General features: G+C 43.5%; 1 protein-coding gene across 1 annotated transcript in view; it reads right to left on the bottom strand.

The window, feature by feature from the left end:
* Positions 1-20,603, bottom strand: part of MAN1C1 (mannosidase alpha class 1C member 1) — an 85,356-nt gene extending 64,753 nt beyond the window's left edge. Inside the window, exon 1 of the mRNA XM_030538899.1 lies at positions 20,399-20,603. The gene's annotated coding sequence lies outside the window, so the exon portion shown is untranslated. The remainder of the gene's footprint in view (positions 1-20,398) is intronic.
* Positions 20,604-20,999: the final 396 nt, after the last annotated feature.

Below are 20,999 nucleotides of genomic sequence, written 5' to 3'. Positions count from 1 at the left end.
ATTAAACTTGTCAGACTGCCTTTCCTCTCTGTCTGACCTGCATAATCCACCTGATTTCCCTCAAAGAAATCCAGCCACACATTTAAATGGCATTGTCCATTTAAATATGTTTAAATACTTCTTTACCCGTTTTACTAACACTTTGGATTTTTAAAATTTTCACTGTTGACATAATTCTCACAATTTTGCTCCGAATACTTTTCGCGCACCTCTCAGCGTAGATAACGGAAACCAATCATGGCCTCAATCCTGTAAACTGTTCCACCTCGGCAGAGTCCCATACCCATACAGAGCCCCACTGACTTCAGTGGGTGGAAAGGTCGATTTGGACAGAACAGTTTGTGGGATCAGAGTCTTAGTTTCACTTGCAGGTTCCTAACTCTGCAGTATTTGGGTTTCAAATATCGCAGGGGAAAGCCTGTCAGACCTTCTTTCATTGCATTTTTTCTTAACTATGAGGCGACATAAAACCTACATCTAGCAAAAATAAGAGCTATTTTTAAAATGGTGAGCCAAATTTTTCTGGACAATGGTCCTTTAAATACTGCAGCAAGATATACTACAAGTGTTTAATATTTATACTGACACGTCACCCGCTTCTAATTCTGCTGAAGCTGAACGAAGATACCGTGGCGGCACCTACATTGTTACCATATTCCCTCTGATTCGCTCCCTTCCTTTAATTTCTTTCCATTTGTTTGGCAAGTCTTGACTCAGTAAGAATTTGCATATATGACCAACACTGCACTTTCTGCATGTTTATTTAGTGGATCAAATTCAGGGGTAGTGCCAACCCTGGGGGGGGGGGGGGGATTGACCAGACAGAAAATTGAGGGGGGCTGTGCCCTCCCTTGCCACAAGGCCCCACACCTCCATGGTTCCATCCCCTCCATGGCCACGCCTCGTTGCCACGTCAGAGGCTGGAAGCTGGAGCCAGGCAGTGAGGGGCTCTGACTGCTCGCAGCTGGTAAGAGCTGCCCAGGTGGGAGGACCCAGCTCTGGGGCTGGCAGAGCCCTTGGGGTGCAGCATGCAACCGCTGGAGGTGGGGCCCAGGAGCCTAGGCTGGAGTGAGTCAGTCCAGCCTGCTGTGGGGAGCCCCAGACCCTCCACCGCCCCAGTGGGTGGGGACATGGGCCAGGGGCTGTTCTTGGGCACCCCAACCCGCTGCCCAGGCTTACTTCTGCTATGAGGTGGCTACGGGGGAGGGGGGAATGGTAGAAGGCCTAAGGCAAATTTTGGGGTGGCTATAGCCCTTGCAAGCCCCCCACACCCCCAGCACTGCCCCACTCAAATTAACAATAAAGTTCTATTAAAAATCCTACCACGACAAGCTTTCATTGGTTCCTTGCTCTAGCGGTGCTTCTATGGTTCCAATCCAGGACTGGATACCACAGAACACACTGGACAAGTGTCATTTGCACTTCCTATCCCTAAGCATTAGGAAGCTTGATTTTCAGAACTGTTGAGAGTGTAGGTTCGCTGACTTCAAATGCAGTTGAGGGCACTCAACATACGTGAAAAGTCAGGTTTTGGCTTCCAAATGGTATCGTGGCGAGGAAAGAAGGCGGCCAATAACTAGAACTTTATACAATAAAAGCAATCGGCCAGTTGTGTGAGCTAGGCAGCTTGCTAACATGTAGATGAAGAACCCTCAGGGTATATGATGAAGAAACAGGGTCCAAGACAAAAACTTCACCAAAGAAATGTTTTACCAAAGAAATATTCTACCGTGGCAATGGGCATGCCCAATACCTCAGATGTGATGTAATATATGCAGTATGTAACTAAGGGCTTGTCTACATCACAAAGTTGCAGCGCTGGTGAGGGGGTTACAGCGCTGCAACTTAGGAGGTATACATATCTGCAGGGCATCACCAGCGCTGCAACTCCCTGTTTGCAGCGCTGGCCGTACTCCCGTTTTGTCTCAGGTGTAGAGGATCCAGCGCTGGTGATCCAGCGCTGGTAATCAAGTGTAGACACTTACCAGCGCTTTTCTTGACCTCCGTGGAATAAGCAGGTATCCCAGCATACCTGAGGAAGCCTCTGGTAATCAAGCTGGTCTCCTTCCCCGGTTTGCTCTCGCGTTCCCCGAACCCCTGTGCAAGCAGGTCTCCTTCCCTGCGGTTTGCAGGGTGGTTCGGGGAACGCGAGAGCAAACCGCGGCGAAGCTGGTCTCCTTCCCCGGTTTGCTCTCGCGTTCCTCGAACCCCCCTTGAAGCTGCCCAACAGCGCTGCAGTATGGCCACATCTAACACCACTTGCAGCGCTGGTTGCTGTAAGTGTGGCCACTCTGCAGCGCTGGCCCTATACTAATACAGCTATAACAACCAGCGCTGCAAAATTTTAGATGTAGACATACCCTAATTAAAAACCCTGGGTTAAACCTGCTTGTAAAAGCAGAGAGAGGATCAGCGAGAAATCAAACTCGCATTTGCCTCCTCATGTCAGCCCTGTATGATTTTGAAATGCAGAGCATTTCCAAACAGCTATTTGATTAGTTTTATCCATCTAGGCTAGGATAATTAGGAAATGCCTAAGAGATGAAATTTAAATATGCCAACCAATCAGTCCATTTCAAGAGCTTCCCATGAACATTATACAAAGCAATTATCTTTACAACATAACCACTTTCATGGCTCCTTTGCTTTAAAAAAAATCCTTACCCATCAGCGCCCCATAAAACATTTCAACAATCACACTACCCACAAAATTCCAAGTTGGGGTTTTCCAACAGCAATTCTTTCTGTTGCTGCTTGTTTTTTAAATTATTATTAACAAAAGCTTCCCACTGTTTTGCTACTCAAAACTGGTAGGTGTTTTCCTCTTTGTCTTTTTGGTGAAGATCAGCGGCAGTAGTAGATAGGACCTGACATTTTCTGCCTCTAGCCTGGTAGATCATATCAGACAAAACCTGATTTTTTCTGCCGCCAACCTTTTAGGTCACTGAAATTAGCTCCCGTTCCTATTGCAGATTTCTTACCTGCAGTACATTGCGGTATATTTTTCCCATCCTGCAAAAAATAGTTTTCCTGACAAAACTATGTACTAAAAGGTATAACGTGCTGTCACTCTCTCCCAGTACGAGTAAAAGATAGGGGTGAGCCCTTATCCTAATCTCACTTGTTTACACTGGTGTAAATCAGGAGTAATTTCACCAAAGCCAAGGGAGCTGCACTAGTGTAAACTAGGGCAAGATTAGTATCAGGCCCTCAGTTATATATACACACAAACCTCAGTGAAGAATTCAACGATGGACTCAAATTAAAAAGCTTTACCACAGAGCCATTGTCATGCTGGGTCACTTTCAGACCTACTTATTTTGAAAGCATCCTTAGAAGTCATTCTGCATAATAGTTGTATTGCTAAATGTTTTGGCACTTGGCTACCAGGTTTCATTTAACCAGGCACTAATAACCACAGGCCTTTATTTCATGATTATAAAAGCCTGTAACTAGCAGAACAGACACTGCTACAGCACTACATGAAGAAGTTACTAGGCAACATGCAGAAATGGACAGCAACACTGATAATCCATTCTAAAGTAATTACATTTTATAATTAAAGACGACTGTAAATCCAATAGATCCTAACAGTAAATTGCTCAAGTTCGAGACACCCTGGCTAACCTGTTTTAAAGCAGTCATGTTAGCTTCTAATCTTGAATAAAACACAAAGAGAATGGATCTTTTCATTTAATAGGCCTTTGAGCTCCTGACAAGCACAATGTGTGTCATTTCTCTAGTCATTAGTTGGATCTTTTCTTATTTAACTAACTTTAACAAAACCTGCATTCATCTTTATTGGCACTGAGGAGGTAAGTACCCGGGATTAGAACTGGGAATGGAAGTTTGAACTCCTGATGGGAAATCTTGTTGCCACTGATGTCACTGGAAAAATCCATTCCTGGCTCTTCCACTAACTCTAGCTCCTCTGTGCCTCAGTTTACCTATCTAAAACACAGAGCTAAGCATTATTTCAGAGGGGTGTTGAAGTATAACAAATAAAAATGAACTACTGCTATTAAACTGAATTTGAATAGCATTCTGCATGTTCAAATGTAAGTAACACGAAAGGAATTAATTCTCAATATTCAACAAAGTAGAAATCATTATTTCAAAGCTTTTACAGGTGAGGAAAAAGCAGGCAGAGAGGGAAAGTGACTTGTCCAACATTACTCAAGACGTCAGAGTCAGGATTACAACTCAAAACTTAATTCAGATGCAGCTGGACCCCACTGGGACTCAATGCAGAGACAGGCGCTTAGCATAATGGGGTTCTTGATTGGTAATGTATGGATTATTATGCTATCATATCAAGAGAGTGATACACCCCTAGTCAAACAGTTTATCTACGACAAGTTAACACCTGGGATTATAGCATTTGTTCACATATGTTAAGGAAAGAAGGCACCACTGCAATTATCTATCCAGCCTCCTGCATAACATAAGCCATGGAATTTCACCCTGCAAATTCCTGCATGAAGCCCAGTACCTGGTGACTGAATCTGCAAGGTATTTTTTAGAAAGACACCCAATGTTTGGGAAAGCCTCAAGTATTTTACAGACACTTCTGCAATGATCCAGCTGATTCTTCCTCAATCACATAGCCATGCCCAGAATCTTGAGCCATTTCCATGCCCCTGAGTGCTTTGAAATAGGTTTTAAAGCTGAAACTTGACACGTCGCCAAATCTGCCGCTGAAGTGTAAATACACCAGCAGATACTTTAATTTATTAGCAGACATTAAGCAGATACTGTAAATCGTTTGCTACATGTACCTTTATTATCTATAAAATAAATACAATAATGTTAGTGAAGAGCTTTCTGTCTAGGACTTTTGTTGCAGAGTCTTTAGGGTGCATCGTCAAGCTACTTATATTAGAGATTTTTTCCACCATTTTCATCTCTACTGAATAGGAAACACAAACAAGGCAAAAATTGCAGCTGGACTCTACAGCTGGAACAATCTACAACTGGAAGCACCAGATGAATTCATTAGAGAGTTAACTCTGCATAAGCAAAAGCTAGGCCGGGGGTGGGGGTGAGATTGTGGGCCGGAAAGGGGTTAATAGCCAGTTAATTACAACACAGGTACAACAGATGTACCTAATAAGTTGCTTCTCAGCCAGAGGGGCAGGACTGGGAGGCATCAGGTGATAACTTAATGGACATCTGGCCCTTATAAAAGGGGAGAGCATTCACTCTGAAGGGAGGAACCAGAGGCACCTCTGTGAAGTGACCTGAGCTAGAAGCTGCAGGAAAACATGCACCCTAGACAGATGCAGTCTGAGGGGCCAGAGCTCAAGGCTGGATCTGTGGAGAAGGTTACAGAGCGGTGAAGAGGAAAACTGAAGATGGAGCCCAGAAGAAGGGCACACTGGTTGAGAGACTTTTAGACGTTAGGGTGAGTTTCTGTTGCCTGACAGATCGGATTTAGCTGTTTCTCAACTGGAAGGCTGAGTTGTGCAGAAAGGCAGGTGACCCGCACGAAACTCAGACTCCTGATGCCAAGGGGCGCTCCAGTGGTGAACACGCATCATGACAAGGGCTGATACCAAGTTCTTGAGTTTGGATTCACACATAAGATAAACCAATTCAACAACAATTCCACCATCATGAACTAGTTGAGGTGAATGTCTACCCTGGACTGTTTCAAATGGTCAACTGTATCCTATGTCCTATACAGCTCTAACTGCTAACTGAGGTTCTCCTTTCGTTCAGATGATACGGGGTTGCACTTCTGCCGCAGAAAGATCCAAATTCTATCCCTCCTGCTGCTGTCATATTCTGACTGGCTGATACACACGATATAGTGAAGCCCCAGGTAGCTCCAGATTTGCTATGAAATCTTAACTTTACAGCACCTTTTAGCTGAGGACCTCAAAGCACTTTACAAACCATTAAACTGAGCTTCACCACCACTCCCCTACTTCTGCTGAGACAGGCAAATATCTCCATGCACAAAGGAGAAGACTAGGCACAGAGGGGTAGTAATACTCGGCATGTATCTTAAAAGAACTTTGCAGATATTTAAACTAAGCCCCACCACATTCATGAGAGAGAGGCAAGTATTCTTCCCATGTTACAAACAGGGAAACAGAAGCATACACCGTTCAGTTGCCCAATGTCATGTACCAAGTCAGTAACAAAGCCAGAAACAGAACCCAGGAGTCCTCCTGACTCACCGTCCCCTGCGAGGAAAGCTGAAAAGGAAGAGAACGCATCTCAAAACACAATTAAACTAACTCCTAATTAAATTCCAAACACAACTGGGTTTAACTGAATCAAAAGAAAAAAAAAATCTTTAGATGGGGCATTAAGTCCCACTGGGTCCTGCTGCTTCTATATTAGGAAACATCTCAGCAACAGTGGTTGATTTTGCAGTTAAAGTTTCTTAATGAAACAGCAGGTTGCAAAAGGATGACAATGAATTTTTGAGAATGAAGCTGAGTCTAGGGCAAACTGTAGAATGCGTTAATCCTTGAAGAGGGGGAGAGCTACATTAAGGGTCCCCCTCGCTTACTGCAACTGAAGCTTACGGAGGATTCTATTAGAAGTATATCTCTATCTCGATATAACGCTGTCCTCGGGAGCCAAAAAATCTTAACACGTTATAGGTGAAACCATGTTATATTGAACTTGCTTTGGTCCACCGGAGTGCTGCTTTACTGCGTTATATCCAAATTCATGTTAGAGCAGGTTGCGTTATATCGAGGTAGAGGTGTAAAAGTATTTGTGTTCTAGGTCTCTCCAGGACAGCAAAAGGAAGAAGGAAACCTTATTTGTTTCAAGCTTCTATAAGTGATCAAGCATACCAGATTCCAGTGCATGACCAACACTGTTTCAGCACAAAAGCAGCAGGGATAAAAGCAATGGTCCTTCCCTTTGCTTATTACCTCTTGCTACCATTCAGGTACTTGTACTTGCTGTCATAAGGTTTAGAGAACTTTCACAAGAGGCTTTACATGTTCCCAATTTGCACAGGCCTGGAAGAAGTGATCCTATTAAACTGGAGGGCTGATTTCTTTCGCAGACTGGTGCTCAAATGGTAATTCAGCCCGCTGCAAAAATTAGGGTCAGCTGCTAAGATCAGGCCTAACTATAGCTTCTGTGATGCAGATGAAGCTGAAGATTTCTTGCCAAACAACATGCAGAATATGAATGACTGGGAGAAGACACGAGAAACTCAAAAAAGGAGAAATTTCTCTGCCAATTCCTTCATAAGAAAAAAATTAATAACCACCAGGGTGATAACTAGTTCCTTGGTTATAGTTACTGAAAGCTTGGATAAGGACCCCTTGCAGCAACCACTATGTTATGAAGACATTATAAAAGAATGTTGATTTTGGTTTTTGTTGCTTGCAGAATGCTACCTTCGCACCACCACACACAACATACTTACTTTAGCACAGAATTTGAATCAAACATGCTGGATTCTCACGGATTTGGGGTCACTCAAATGCATTTAGGAAGTGTATAGAAATTATCCTCTTCAACCCCCCAAAATATACATTTTGCTAAATTCGCCTTAAGGTTGTAAATGCATCTCTATAACGTATGGTAAAAATGCTTGAAGAGGCTGTTGTGCGTGTACACACACAGACACGCTGCAAAGTCAACAAAAACCCAGCACACCCGACATTGGAAAGAGCTACTCCCACCAGTGCTCTACTTCACCATTGGGGTGGTTTCAAGAACACCTACATCAGCTGCAGTTTATAAAGCACTTTCAAATGTACAGAAATTATTTCCCCCTATATCTGCAGAACGGTTCAAATCATTAACCGAACAGCCCAAATTTTATAGAGGACTTTCACTTTTTAAAAACTAATTTTGCTGGCATAGTTGCAAATTAGATGTTTGCAAACTACTGTGGCTCCATAAAATAACCCATTTTACAGCTACTGAGACAAGGTGCAGAAGGGGGCTGCGCATGCCTGGGATCTGAGACAGACTCAAGAGGCAGAATGCTAAACTTCAGACACTGCTTTATTATTCAGATTTGTCAAATGCTTTTAACTATGAATTGTTTAGCTTGGTGCTAGCCCTTAGCTACTAGTCACTGGTATTCCTGCATGCTTTGAATAAAATAAAGAGGGGAAATTACTTACCTAGTAATTGTGCTTTTCTGAAAGCATCCTGCAAGAGTATCACTCCTGGTTATTGTGCCTGAAGCATAAGTCATTCCGGAAATTCCCATAGCTTTAAGATATTTGGCCCTGTGATGTACCTATAGGCTTCCTTAAATACTCTGCTTAAGAAGACTTCTTGCTTTGCACTTCTTAAGTCTCTAACTACACACCAAAAATACCAAATGTTCTTTCTCTAATGCAACCAACACCCCAGATGAGCAACAGACAATCACTTAGCGGGTTAGCCCAGAATACTTAACCACCTACCTTTGCTAGATTTTTACTGTGGTTTGATGAGGAGGTGGAGTATCTTGCAGGATGATTTTTTTTCAGAAATGCATTATTACAAGGTAAGAAATTTCCCCTTCCCTAAAGACACCTCTGAGGAGTTTCTCTGTTCGAGAGGAAGAAGCCCCAGAGATGTCCCAAAGGACAAAGCAGCAGGCTACAAGAAAAGGCAAATGCCGAGGAATTTTTTCTTCCTTTAAAAACAAAAAATGGGTAGGGGAAATTATGCCTCCTGAAACTTATCAGGCCTAACTACTTAACACCTGCGTATAAGACACAAAAGAAACATCCTAAAGAAACAACACAGAGGGGGCAGGAGACTGTGGTCTTCTGCCTCAGCTGCAGAATCCCAGCAGGAACACTCTCAAGGTACTGAACATAAGTGGTGAAGAAGAGACAGACAGAGCACGGCCCTTGGAGCCTCCATGCACAAGTCTGTCATTGAGCCATCCTGAGGCAAGTAAGTAATGTCCGTCTGGCCTCACACCAGATGAGTCCTGATAGGCCTCTCTAGCTTTAACTAAACTAGATCACAGTAATGTAACATGCAACCAGAGAGCTATGGTCCTCTCACTGCAGTATTGCTTAGGGCACTGCTATTGAATGAAACAAAAAATTGCTGGCTGGGCTGCTTGGTTCAGGAAATTAAGCCCACCGCCTGGAATAACCACAGCAGAGTCCTAGTTTATCACAGGGTTTCCAACATTAAGAGCTGGAGGTACACGGATTAGAACTAGAGCTATAATTACACAAAGGAGTTCCTTCTTGAACTACAGTTAGGACGATACTGGATGGAACAGCCCAGAGCCCCTGAAGTGCCTGAGACTGTCCTGAAAAGCATGCCCAACAGACCTGTAACTGGCCTACAGGTCACTTGGAGGGTTAACATTCTGCAAAGCTAGGCATGTTCCCTCCATGAAACCCATGGAAGCAGGAGACCCAGAATCTTCCTTTACACTGCGTGCTTCTGGTACTAAGAACATGGTCTTAGCCTGTAAACGTAAGACTTATTATATTTATTGGCCAAGTGCTTGATGATCTATGTTGATCAGCCCTTTTGTTTTAGAACTGGGCATCTTAATCTTCCCTTTCCCCATCAGTGGGAAAGAGTTAATTGCTTCTGGCTCTTGGATGGGACCAACAATGGCCTCAAAACACACAGAGGTGCAAGCAGGTGAGATAGTTGAGGAGAAGGAAAGAAGGGAAAATACAGGCAATGAGTTGCCTCTCCTCTGCTCCTGCTCTGTATAAGGAGAAGGAGGGAGGAAACATCTGAGGTGAAATCACCTGGCCTCCTGTTCAAATGCTGGAGTGTGGGGCGAGAACCCAGAACAGCCCCCGACTTCTGATCCAGTATGGGCCTGAAACAGTCAGGTGTATCCCGTGTGCTTCAGCCAGATCCTAAATACTTAATATGAGTGATCTGGAAGATGAGCTTTAGTTTAATTATTTCTTGCTGGTTCACCTGCTAGCCCATCTGTTTTTCTAGTTTTTGCTTGCAGGCATTGACTGGAGCATTGCTGTCCCCTCCCTTTCAAGAGTTAATTGTGATTTGAACTTCTGAAGAGGGGAAAGGAGCAATTCTCAAGCATTAACCAGTCAGCAAGGAGTAATCTGACAGTTTATCACAGGTACTAGTCAGTAACAGACACAAGAAAATGATCCCATAAAGGATACAAGAAAGTTATCCTGCAGCCGTCCCAGAGTCCAGTGTTTGAGTTGTCACTCAAGGAAAGTGTTAAGAAATACTTGGAGCACAGTAACAAATTTATTAGCCAGAGGCTGATAAACTCCTCCAGGAGTCTCTCGGTCAACAATAAATCAGAGAAATCGGCTTTTAAATACTGGATCTTTAATAAAAAATAAAGCAAGTGGAGTGGATGTTAGAACAGTATTAGAATTCAGCTGCCAGAACTATGGGGACTTGCTTTCATTCAGTCTGACCTCCCATCATGAGAGGTACCAAGGGTTGGCCCTGGCATCATTCCAACACTGCATTAGATGGTCATCACACTACAATGATTAATGAACTTCTGAAAGACGAAAGCTATGAAAATCAAGTTAGATTACATGGGTAATAAAGTAAGGCAAACAAACATAAGGATTCATAGAAATCAGAGACAGAAGCGATCTTTAGGTCAGTGAGTCCATGTCCCTGCCAGTAGAATTGTCTCCCACAATACATTTTCGAATGCTCTTTCTATTCTTGTTTTAAACAACCAAGTCAACAGATTCCCAAAAGAAGGGGTGGAAATCTATTTCAAATCTAACTTTCAGGAATTTCCCCTCTAATATTCAGCTTAAATTTTTCCTGTCCTTACATTTTGGAAAACCAGAGAGTAAGGAATGGAAAGAAGAGAAGGTCTCTAGGACTTTTTCCTGCATCTTATGGAGGATTTATTGGAGATTAATAACCCTTTCAAAAATATATAGTTTGAACCAATCCACCATAGAGAATGAAAGAATATATATATCAGAGGAGCAACATGCTGGTTACATGTAATTCCACTCAGCACAGAGGTCTGATGGGTGCATGGTGCAAAGCAACCACCATGTTTAGGAAATGGAGAATCACGTCCTGGTTTCATTGCTGGATGAAGGCTTTTGAGATGGTTAAGCAGCATCAGAAAAGTTAGCTGGGGATTTGCCTGGGTATAGCTAGTGCATCTTAAAATAGCTGCGAAGCGTAAATTTCTATTTTCAGAAATCCAGAATAATTTGTTCCTCAACTCAGGACTGCCAGCACTAAAATTTGAGATGGGGGCTTCTGATGAGGAGCTGGAGAATTGAAAACACCCCAGTACTTCTATTGGAGGCTTTTTATCAGCTAGCTGGGCTGACTTATACATGTGGCATTAGGGTAGAAATAGTCTGAGCAGGCACCACAGCATTATAATTGTCTTTCTGTTACTTTCTAAAGTACACAGCTATGCACTTTCTTCACTGGCCAGGGAAATCACGTTAACACAATTATAGCCAGAACGCTGTTTTACAACACTGCTCTCTACAACGATACTAACATGGTTTCAATTCTCAGTACTGACAACCATTTAGGACCTCACCTGCCCCCAACGGAATCAATAAGAGTTTTTCATTGACTTCAACTGAAGCAAGACAGGGTACTTAAAAACCTGACACTTCCTACAGAATACCGAAGATAACGCTGTTATAGCAAGCTAGCGTTTGTACATCACTCTGAAAATGTAAAGCACGCTCAGTTGTGCTGCTGTAGCATTTTCCACGCCTTCTGCATAAATTATTCTTCACAATGCTCTTATGATTATCCCTATTCTACCATATAATGATCTGAAGAACAGAAAGGTTAAGTGACGCATCCAAGACCACAGAGTGGAAATGTCAGAGGCAGGATTAGAACTAATGAATTCCTGGCTCCTAGTCAATCTCACATAGAAAAAAACAATTAACTCAAATAAGCAACGAAGAATTATTTTTAGTGGGACTTCTGTTTGCTTTTCTTTTTAATTCCCTTTAGTCCTCTCCACTGACTCAAGTACACAGCTTGGTTACAATGCAAGGGACTCCTTGTTTCAGCTTTCAAGATAAATGTATGCAGAGGGAAAGCAGTAAAGTAGTTTTTGGTTTAGAACAGTCTCTAAAAATAATTTGCACTTATAAAGCTCCCCGAGGAACTCAAAGTGCTTTGAAAGCATTAGTTATGCCTCACACTAGCTAAATTAGGTAAGTACAGTAATACCCATTTCATAGACGGACATACTAAGCTAGAGAAGTTAAGAGTAAAATATTATATTTTTAAAGATTTGATTCTTTATGCAGCTAATGCCACAGGTTGTTCAGGTTAACAATGAAATATTTTTTCAAACTACTTTTCATCATTTCTGCCATTTACTTTTGCCATGTCTTTCAGGGTGGACAATGAAGATGACGCAGTCCATTTCACTCCTATTTTTAGTAAATTTCACCTTTTGGTTCTGTTATATTAGAACAATATTTGCACTGTTTGGGTTAAAAACTACAAGAGAAATGTTTTGGTAGTGTTTACATTCGGCATTTAAAAATAGAAATATCTAGCATAACAGGTTATGTAAAAGTTTATTAAAAGCTTTTTTTTTTCCCAAAAAAAAAAATCTAAATTTGGGGCCATATTTAATCCAATAATGTCCTTTTATTACTTGCCTAAGCCCACAAAGTGAATCTGTAGCCTTAAATGGAACCCAGAGACCAGTGTTCTGTTGTCCTTAACAGGACATGATGTGTGTCTCTAATAAATATGTGAAGGTCTAATAATTAACATTATCCAATCCTCCTCTGTTCCCACTGTGCCTCCTTCCCTGAGTTTGTGTTAGGTCCATCATGCACAATATACCCATTATGTACAGATCAATGATACAACACACCATGACAGCGCCTTTGGAGCCCTTCCAGAATATTGTATCATACAATAAACTATATAAGCTCAGGCAACAATTATGGGTGCATGTCAACTCCACACATAAAAAGAGTCTTCTACAATGCTAAGGTACCTGTTGGATCTATACAGTCATTGCTTTTTTAAGTTTAAAAATACAATAAAATTCAAAATACAAGATTTCCCTTCTCTCTACAATAATGCAGTGAATAGTTCATATTGTTTAGACAACTGCATGTAAATTTTAGGTTTAGAAGCAAAAACGCAAACCCGTCTAAGATTATAAAATGTATTTTCTTCCCATCCTTCATTTCTTTAATTTAAGAACAAGCTAGTTTTAAGGATGAGATACATATTTAAAATGTAAAGAGTAAGAAAAGTGTTTCCTGTAAACTCTTGCAAAGAAGCAAAATGAACAAACGGAAATAATTCTCCCAGTAAGGGAGCAGATTTAATTGTTGATTACAAGATTAATCAAGAACCTATAAATATTTTGCACAGGGAATGAGTCAAGCTGGATAAGATCCCATGCTTGAGCAAATATTTGTGACATACAATTATTAAGAAGATTTAAGTGATTAAATATATGGTAAAGTGTTACAGATGAGATGAAGCCATTATCTAACTATACTGCTCCATCCTTCTTGGCTTTGTATTTGAGGCAACCCAATGAGTTTCCATGTGTTTACTGAACTAATTCAGCAATATGTAGGGCCCTGCGCATAACAGACTTGTATGCACCCTGGAAACCTGTTTAACCACATCCAGAGCTTGTGTTCAGTCATTATCTGTAATCTGTCTGGAGAGGTCCACGCTCTAGCAATTTTGCTTGTGTACAAACAGGGCACTGTCTTTAAGCAGCAGTTTACAAACCAGCTTTACATCAAATGTAGTTGTTTCGTAAAAAGAGCTCTCAGTGTTTAATTTTATAGCCAAGAGCAGACATTTACTGACAACTATAATCCCCTGAAATGCGGAAATAACCTTAACTGTAGCAACACTAGTGGGTACTCCTATACCATTAGGATCCTGAAGAATACTGTACTGTAGAATGGGTTACAGAGGTAAAAATCTTTTCTGTATTCATACATCACATCAATAGGACAAATATTATTAGTCAATTAACCATACGCACCAATGGTGCAAATATATGTTTAACACAGTTAACCACACACCATTTGCGCTGAACGAGGAATTCACAGTCTCATCATATACAGGTTAGGGCTAAATTTTGTTTGCACGAATCCACCAGGGACTAGTGAAGCACAAAATATACTGTACGCACCATTTGGGGAATTATCAGTACAGTGCCTTTTGAAAGGTTCGGTAAATAAGGCATGAGAAAAGAGAACACAATATAAAGGAAAATCTCAGCAGGCCTTGACCCAGCTAGAATTCCAAAATACAGCAGGACCCTGTCATAGCAAAGCTATTTTTCCTCTACAGCTGGAATTATGATTTGGTCACAATATACTGAAACAGTTTGGAGTCTTCATTCTATTTCACTATAAAGAGTTTTACTATAGCAGTTTTCTCTTTAATCAATTTCCCGTGTACCTCTCTTACAAAGTACTTGACTAACGTTTGACCACCACAAAGGACTAAATTATCTGAGTTCAAGCTAGACAGATGGGTTCAGAAAAGTACATTTCCATCTGGAGTTGCTATTGGCACTATGAAAGCACTAGAACAGACAGTATGTGGCATTTAGTTTTAGGGCTGCCCTCAGATTTGGGAAGAAGTAATTGCACCACACAGAAGAATATGGAGAGAGAGGGGCTGAGACATTCAGGATTGGCAGAGGAATTGTCTCCAGAACTGATCATGGGATATGGAGCATTTCACTGTCAGGCCAGTTGTAAGCTAAAACCAACAACTGTGAGGAGATCTATGTTACTCAGGTTGGTGGTCTCAGTCCAGTTCTTAGTGGCTCAGTATACATCAAATACCATCATTACTATTATCGGCCTCACTGGTCATGTCTGCAAAGCCACCAAGGACTGAGTGAACATGTGAACTGAACTCTCCTCTCCCACCAGAGGTCAGGGTTGAGGCACTTTTTCAGACAGGACGCTTACTGGGCAGCTACCTGTAATGCACCCGTTGCATTTTATCCACAAATGGATTACTGGGTAGGATTTTCAAAAGCATCTAAGGGAATTAGGCACCCAACACCACCGACTTTCCATGGAAGTTGAGCATGTAATCTAATGTTTCTAATTCTTGTAAATCAGCTGCTAGAAGTAAACTGCCAAAATAGCTGTTTAAAAATGGATCTACCTTGATAGTTGTCTGCTGTTCAGCCATGTTATATCTGAAAATGATTACTACAACAACTGAAAATACAGTATTGTAGTGGTGTGACTTGGTGATGGTCTCATTGTTAGTCACAAATATTAAAAAAAGAATATTTTCAGTGATGGCAAGACTTTGTTTGGAGGAACTAGGGGAAACCATATGGATGGCCTCTTGAAAATAAGAACCTGTATGGGAGAAAACTGTCAAATTAAATACATATTTAGAACTATGTTAAAAAGGACAAACTGAAGGTCAGGTGAGGTAAATCTGAGTGGGAGGGAAAAGAAGGAGTAACTATGATGAAAAGAGCTACAATACAAAGCAAATACATTTTAATTACTACCAATAAAAACAAACTGAATATATATCAGAGAGGTACACAATTAAGAGCAAGGAACTCCTGGGTTGTGATCCTGGCTCTGACACATTCCCTCTGCATGCCTTGAAAACTCAGGTACAAGGACATTGTCAGGTTAAGATCACATTCTCTTATATGAGGTCAAGACACATTTCCTTACTTAAGTATCAGAGGGGTAGCCGTGTTAGTCTGGATCTGTAAAAGCAGCAAAGAATCCTGTGGCACCTTATAGACTGTGGCACTCATGCTCCAAAACGTCTGTTAGTCTATAAGGTGCCACAGGATTCTTTGCTTCCTTACTTAAGTTACCATTAATGGCTTTGTTTATTAAACCTGAAGACACTGTAAGTTTCCTTTATTTATGCTGCTTGTTTACTGTTGTTTACTGTTTGGATTTTTCACAGCTTTGAGAGAGAAAGCAGGCTAGTTAGTTTCACTTTTGTTTATGGCCAGTTTCTAGTTAGTTATTGGTACCCAGTCTCAAGCCCTAGCACGTTGCTGCTTTGGTTGGGTTGAAGACGCCTCAGGGTAAAGCTATATCTTTTCCATTGTTCTCAGGCCCCACCAAGCCCATCAATTTCGACCTGCAGAGCCAATACAGCAACAGGAGAGCAAGCGGCATTCTATTTTGCCTCATGCATCATCAGCAAAACTGTCAGCTAAACTCATATTGCAAAACATTTATGATGCAAGAGGCAGAAACTACACAGCCTGATTTTTCCAGATCCCAGGCTGAATTTTCAGTGATGGCAGCTGGAGAGTTAGGGGAGAGGGAGAATCATTCTGACTTGTAACTGAGGCAACTTGATCTGAAAATTGTTGAGAGAGAACACAAACGGAATCCCACAGTGTTGTTTTTACAGTAACTTTCTGACTATGGCCACATTTCGACTTTGAATATTAATCAGTATGTGGCACATGTTAAAAATTAGCTATTCCCTGAACCCATGCATGATTGATCAGTTATACAACTAATGTTTTTCAGAGCTCAGTTTAGGAGATGAATTATTCCCAGCTCTTCAGATTTCTTAACCTGTAGCACTGGGAATGCTATGATTTGGTTTTATCGCAATTTTCTCCAAAGGTCAGAACTCCTGCTGTACTCAACTGTCAAAAGTAACACACAGGAGTACATCCTAGGCAATTCTCCAGGTGGCACTGACCTTTTGCAGTAAAAAGCCTGTGCAGTTCAGGTGCTTTCTTTCTGAAGAACGAGATGCTCACTGACTTTGGGATTAAAAAGAGAAATTAGAACCTTTGTAATGTGCGCACTATGCTAAGATTTACAGCTTGCGTTATAATTGGGAAAAAATGCTAGCCAACTAAGTTCACTGCAATACTGCAATTACTTCTAATTAGTAACATCAACAGCAGTCTCCCTTGTATTCCAATTTGAGAGTCAAAACATCGGCAAATAAGATGCAGTATTTGAATCATGTGCACAGTGTAAAACAGTGAACTAGATTCACTGCTATTGTGACTCCTGGTTCTGCAAACAGCTTCAGTGCCCCTGCTGCTGCTCAGAGTTTTCCCAAACAGCAGCACAGTTAAAATGACACCAATGTGGGCAGTTTTACCTTGTGGCCAGCAATACATTTACAGTGGGAAGAGGCTGGAAAGACAAGAGTAGAAAACACGCAGGCACAATCACCCTCGCAACAGCCGAGAAGCTAGGGACTCACCCAACTGTCAAGAGGCTCTGAGGTGGGGTCAGGGCCGGTGCAAGGATATTTCGGGCCCTAGGCGAAACTTCCACCTTGCGCCCCCCCCACGCCCCTGCCCTGAGGCATCCTCCCCCCGCAGCAGCTCCCCTCCTCTGCCCTGAGGCACCCCCCCGACGGCAGCTCTCCCCCGCCCCAGCTCACCCCTGCTACGAGCATGAGCACCCCGAGGCTGCTTCACTTCTCCCACCTCCCAGGCTTGCAGTGCCAATCAGCTTAGATGCCGCAAGCCTGGGAGGTGGGAGAAGTGAAGCAGCCACGGCGTGCTTGGGGACGAGGTGGGGTAGGGGTGAGCTGGAGCGCAGAGTTCCCCTGCATGCCGCCCCCCCCTTACTTGCTGCAGGCGGCCCTCCCCATGCTCCCCTGCCCCAACTCCCTCTGCCTAAATGCCAGCGGAGACCGGGGCAGCTAAAGATCCAGCCGCCGCGGTTGCTGCCGAAGAAAATGGTGCTTCCCCAAATGCCAGTGCCCTAGGCAACCGCCTAGGTCACCTAAATGGTTGCACCGGCCCTGGGTGGGGTGAGGAAGGAGACAACTCTAACTGCCAGCAGCCAAAGTGGCCTGAAAGATGAGCAGATTTCAATGTTGATCATGATAATAAAAGCTGAAATAGAAGATGGAGCCCCTGAGTAGAGTTCCAAGAACAGAACCTGGCAGGCCCTTCACTCCTTACTTCAATGCTAGGAAAGGGAAGGTCCTGGATTTGACTGTGACATCATTGCTAGTCCTTGATGAAGTCCCAATTCTCTGTCTCATCTGTCACATGGCCTCCGGCTCACCAGTGTCCAAAAATTTTTTCAAGCCCTGTTCATACCCATCCTCCCTGTGTTCTGAAGAATGCACCCAGTACACTGTAAGAAGCTAGGAAAAAAAAGACTTGAACAACTAGAACAATCTGGAGCAGATTTTAGCAAATTGCATGGCTTGAAATTCTGGGAGAAACATAGGGGACTGAGACATCATCAAGGACCAGAGATGGTCTCAGTCAAATCCAGGGCCCTGTAGCTAACATATACATCTGAATGTGCAGTAATTTGATCATTCATCCCTGCAGAATGCCACCGCTCTCACCACTCACCTATACCCCACATTTCCACGAAATGTACAAATGAAATGTATTTTGACAGCCTAAATGCCCTGTCATGACTTTGCTGGTTTCCGCTTTACCATTTATTATCCTTTCTCCTTTCCTTTTTATATATAATTTTTTTCTTCGCCCCTCTTCATTTCCTTCCTTGTGTCTCTTCTATTGACAATTAAAAAAACCTTTTCTTAACAAGTCAGTGCAATATCCACTTCCTGTTTTATATAGTCCTTTTGTCTTCTAGCTCCATTTTTGGACAGAGGGGGGAAAAATGAGTTCAAGCACTTTTCATGATTAAGTTTCCTGCTGTTCAAAGTATCCTTGGGCATGAAACTTGTATTTACGAATTCTGACCCTGTGAAAACCTAACTTTGCCATCGCGCACTAATTATGAATACATTCTAAGCACTCAGGCCTGAAAAAGTTCAGGCTGCTAAATATTAATCCTGTATTAAAAATTAAACACAGATAAATGGTCTAGTGCCACATTTTATTATTTTAAAAACAACTGATGTTAGCTTTGCATGCGTGCATCATGTTGTCCTAGTGTACTTTGGCACTGGGAGCCCACAAGGTACCAAAATATACAAGAATCCTTACCTCAAAGTGTATGAGAGAGCAGGATGCTGGGATATTTTGATACCCTGCTGGCTAACAACAGTGCAGCAGGCAGGCAGAGTGAAAGAAAGGATGGTTCAATCATGCCTAGGATCAAAAAGAAACCTAGCACTCCGGGTGTGTTGTGTCTGGCTGCCTGGCAGAGAAGTTGGAATTTTACCAGTACTGCAGCCTTTGTTTTGAGGACAGCACTCTCAGAACCAAAAGGAGAACTTAAAAAAAACAAGTATATTTTTAAAACGTAGGTTGCATCAAGGGCTTCTCAACCTTGATATTATCCCATTATCCTTTCATTTCCCTCTCTGTTCAACTTGGGGCTGTTTAAGTACCTGCTAAATGCCTACAGCTTTACTAAGGAACAAAACCAGGAAATTAATACTCTGCATCATTAAATCTGTATCTTTTATTTATTGGCATTTTTGATCTACTAAGATTTGCTCCAAGTTTATCAGTCGCCGCAAAAGACGGGATACATTCAATCTAGTATTACATTGATTCCATAGCCCTTGGTTAACTAGGTCACAGATTACACTGCAGTGTTTGCAAGGCAGTCAGGCTTTATGCACAAACTGTAGGCATTAAGCCAAATTCTACCCTCAGTTACACCCAGGTAACCCCGCTGATATCACCAGGACTGTATGGGGCTAACTCAAGGCCAGAATTCGATCCTTTGTTTCCAGGTAAAAAGTCCTGAATCCCTGCTTCCCTAAGCTAGATGCCAGAGTGATTTACAGATGCAGAGGACCTAGAAATCGGCGGGATAGAAAGACCTGGTAGGTCACAGCCAGTCCATCCCGCAGGCTAGTGTAAGTTTGATAATTATTTTCTAATGCTTTATCCACTCCGCATTTTAAATATCTTAAGTGACCAGGTTTCCACTATTTCCCAGGGGTGAGACTATTCCACAATGTTATAATACACCCCACGGTTAGGAAGTTTTTTCCAAATAGCCAACCTGAAATTTCCCTTTGTATTATTTCATCTCATAGCTCCTAGTCAGACCTATTGGGCTACCCAAACGCATTTCCCCTGTTGAGTGTGTAGAAATGCAGAGACATGTGCCTTGTGTCACATTATAAGTAACACACACCTTTGGGGGCAGGGTAAGAAGACACCACCCCATTGAAAGGGGCATTGTGAGTCTGCACTAACCTTAGGGATTGGGAGAGACGTACAGAGGTGGCAGGGCTGGGGGTGGAAAAGCCAGGAGCCCTGGGTGATAAAGGGAGCATGCAGAGAGGCTAGGATAACACAAACAATAACTGAAAGGAGACGGGGACGCTTGAAAAGGGCTGGTGGAATAATCGAGCAGAGACATGGAAGGGGTCAGTGAGGGGACACGGGAGTGAAGAGGACCACCTAGGGAAAGGCAGCACCAGGGTGGGAGAACTGGGGGCTCCCGGGAGGGATGAGGGAGTGACTGACCAGTGATGGAGACTGGCAGGAGGGGAAGGAGGAGAGAGGAGCCGAACAAGCATGAGGAGACGAGAAGCAGCCGCGGAGCCTTTTTACCTCTTTGATCTTCAGCCTGCGGGCGCGGGTCTCGGGCTCCTCGCCGCCGCGTCTCCCCAGCACCGGGTGGCGAAGGCGGCTGTGGAATTTGTCGTAGTCGAAGCGGAACGGGGCTCGGGTCTGGAGGGGAGCGGCGGGCGCCGAGTCCGTCCCCGCCTCGGCGCCCCCTTCCCCGGGCTGCACCTGCTGCCTGCTGCCCCCGGCGGAGGTGTGGGCCGGGGGGGCGCCCAGCCGGGCCGCGGCGCGGAGCTTGTCCCGGAGGCGGCGGGGGGCGGCGGGGCTGGCATGGCGGGGCTCGGCGGCGGCCGGGGGGCTGCGGGGCAGGTCGGAGTCCCCGGCGGCGCGGCGGGGCAGGAAGACGCGCTTGAAGCGGGAGGAGTCGGGCAGCAGGAAGAGGGCCCCGAAGCAGAGGGTGAGCAGGCCCGAGAGGAAGAGCAGAAAGAGGAACTTCTGCGGCAGCCGCAGCCCCAGCGCCGCCGGCCAGCCCGGCATGCCCGGCAGCTTCCGCAGCAGCAGCATGGGCACGGCCGGGGGGGCAGCAGCTCCGGCCGCAGGCGCTGCAGGCACCGGGGGTGCCCGGCAAAGACAGGAGAGGCGCCCC

The sequence above is a fragment of the Gopherus evgoodei genome, chromosome 20 (genome assembly GCF_007399415.2).
Source record: "Gopherus evgoodei ecotype Sinaloan lineage chromosome 20, rGopEvg1_v1.p, whole genome shotgun sequence".
NCBI classification, from domain to species: Eukaryota; Metazoa; Chordata; order Testudines; family Testudinidae; genus Gopherus; species Gopherus evgoodei.
This window is presented reverse-complemented; position numbering and strand designations above follow the sequence as displayed.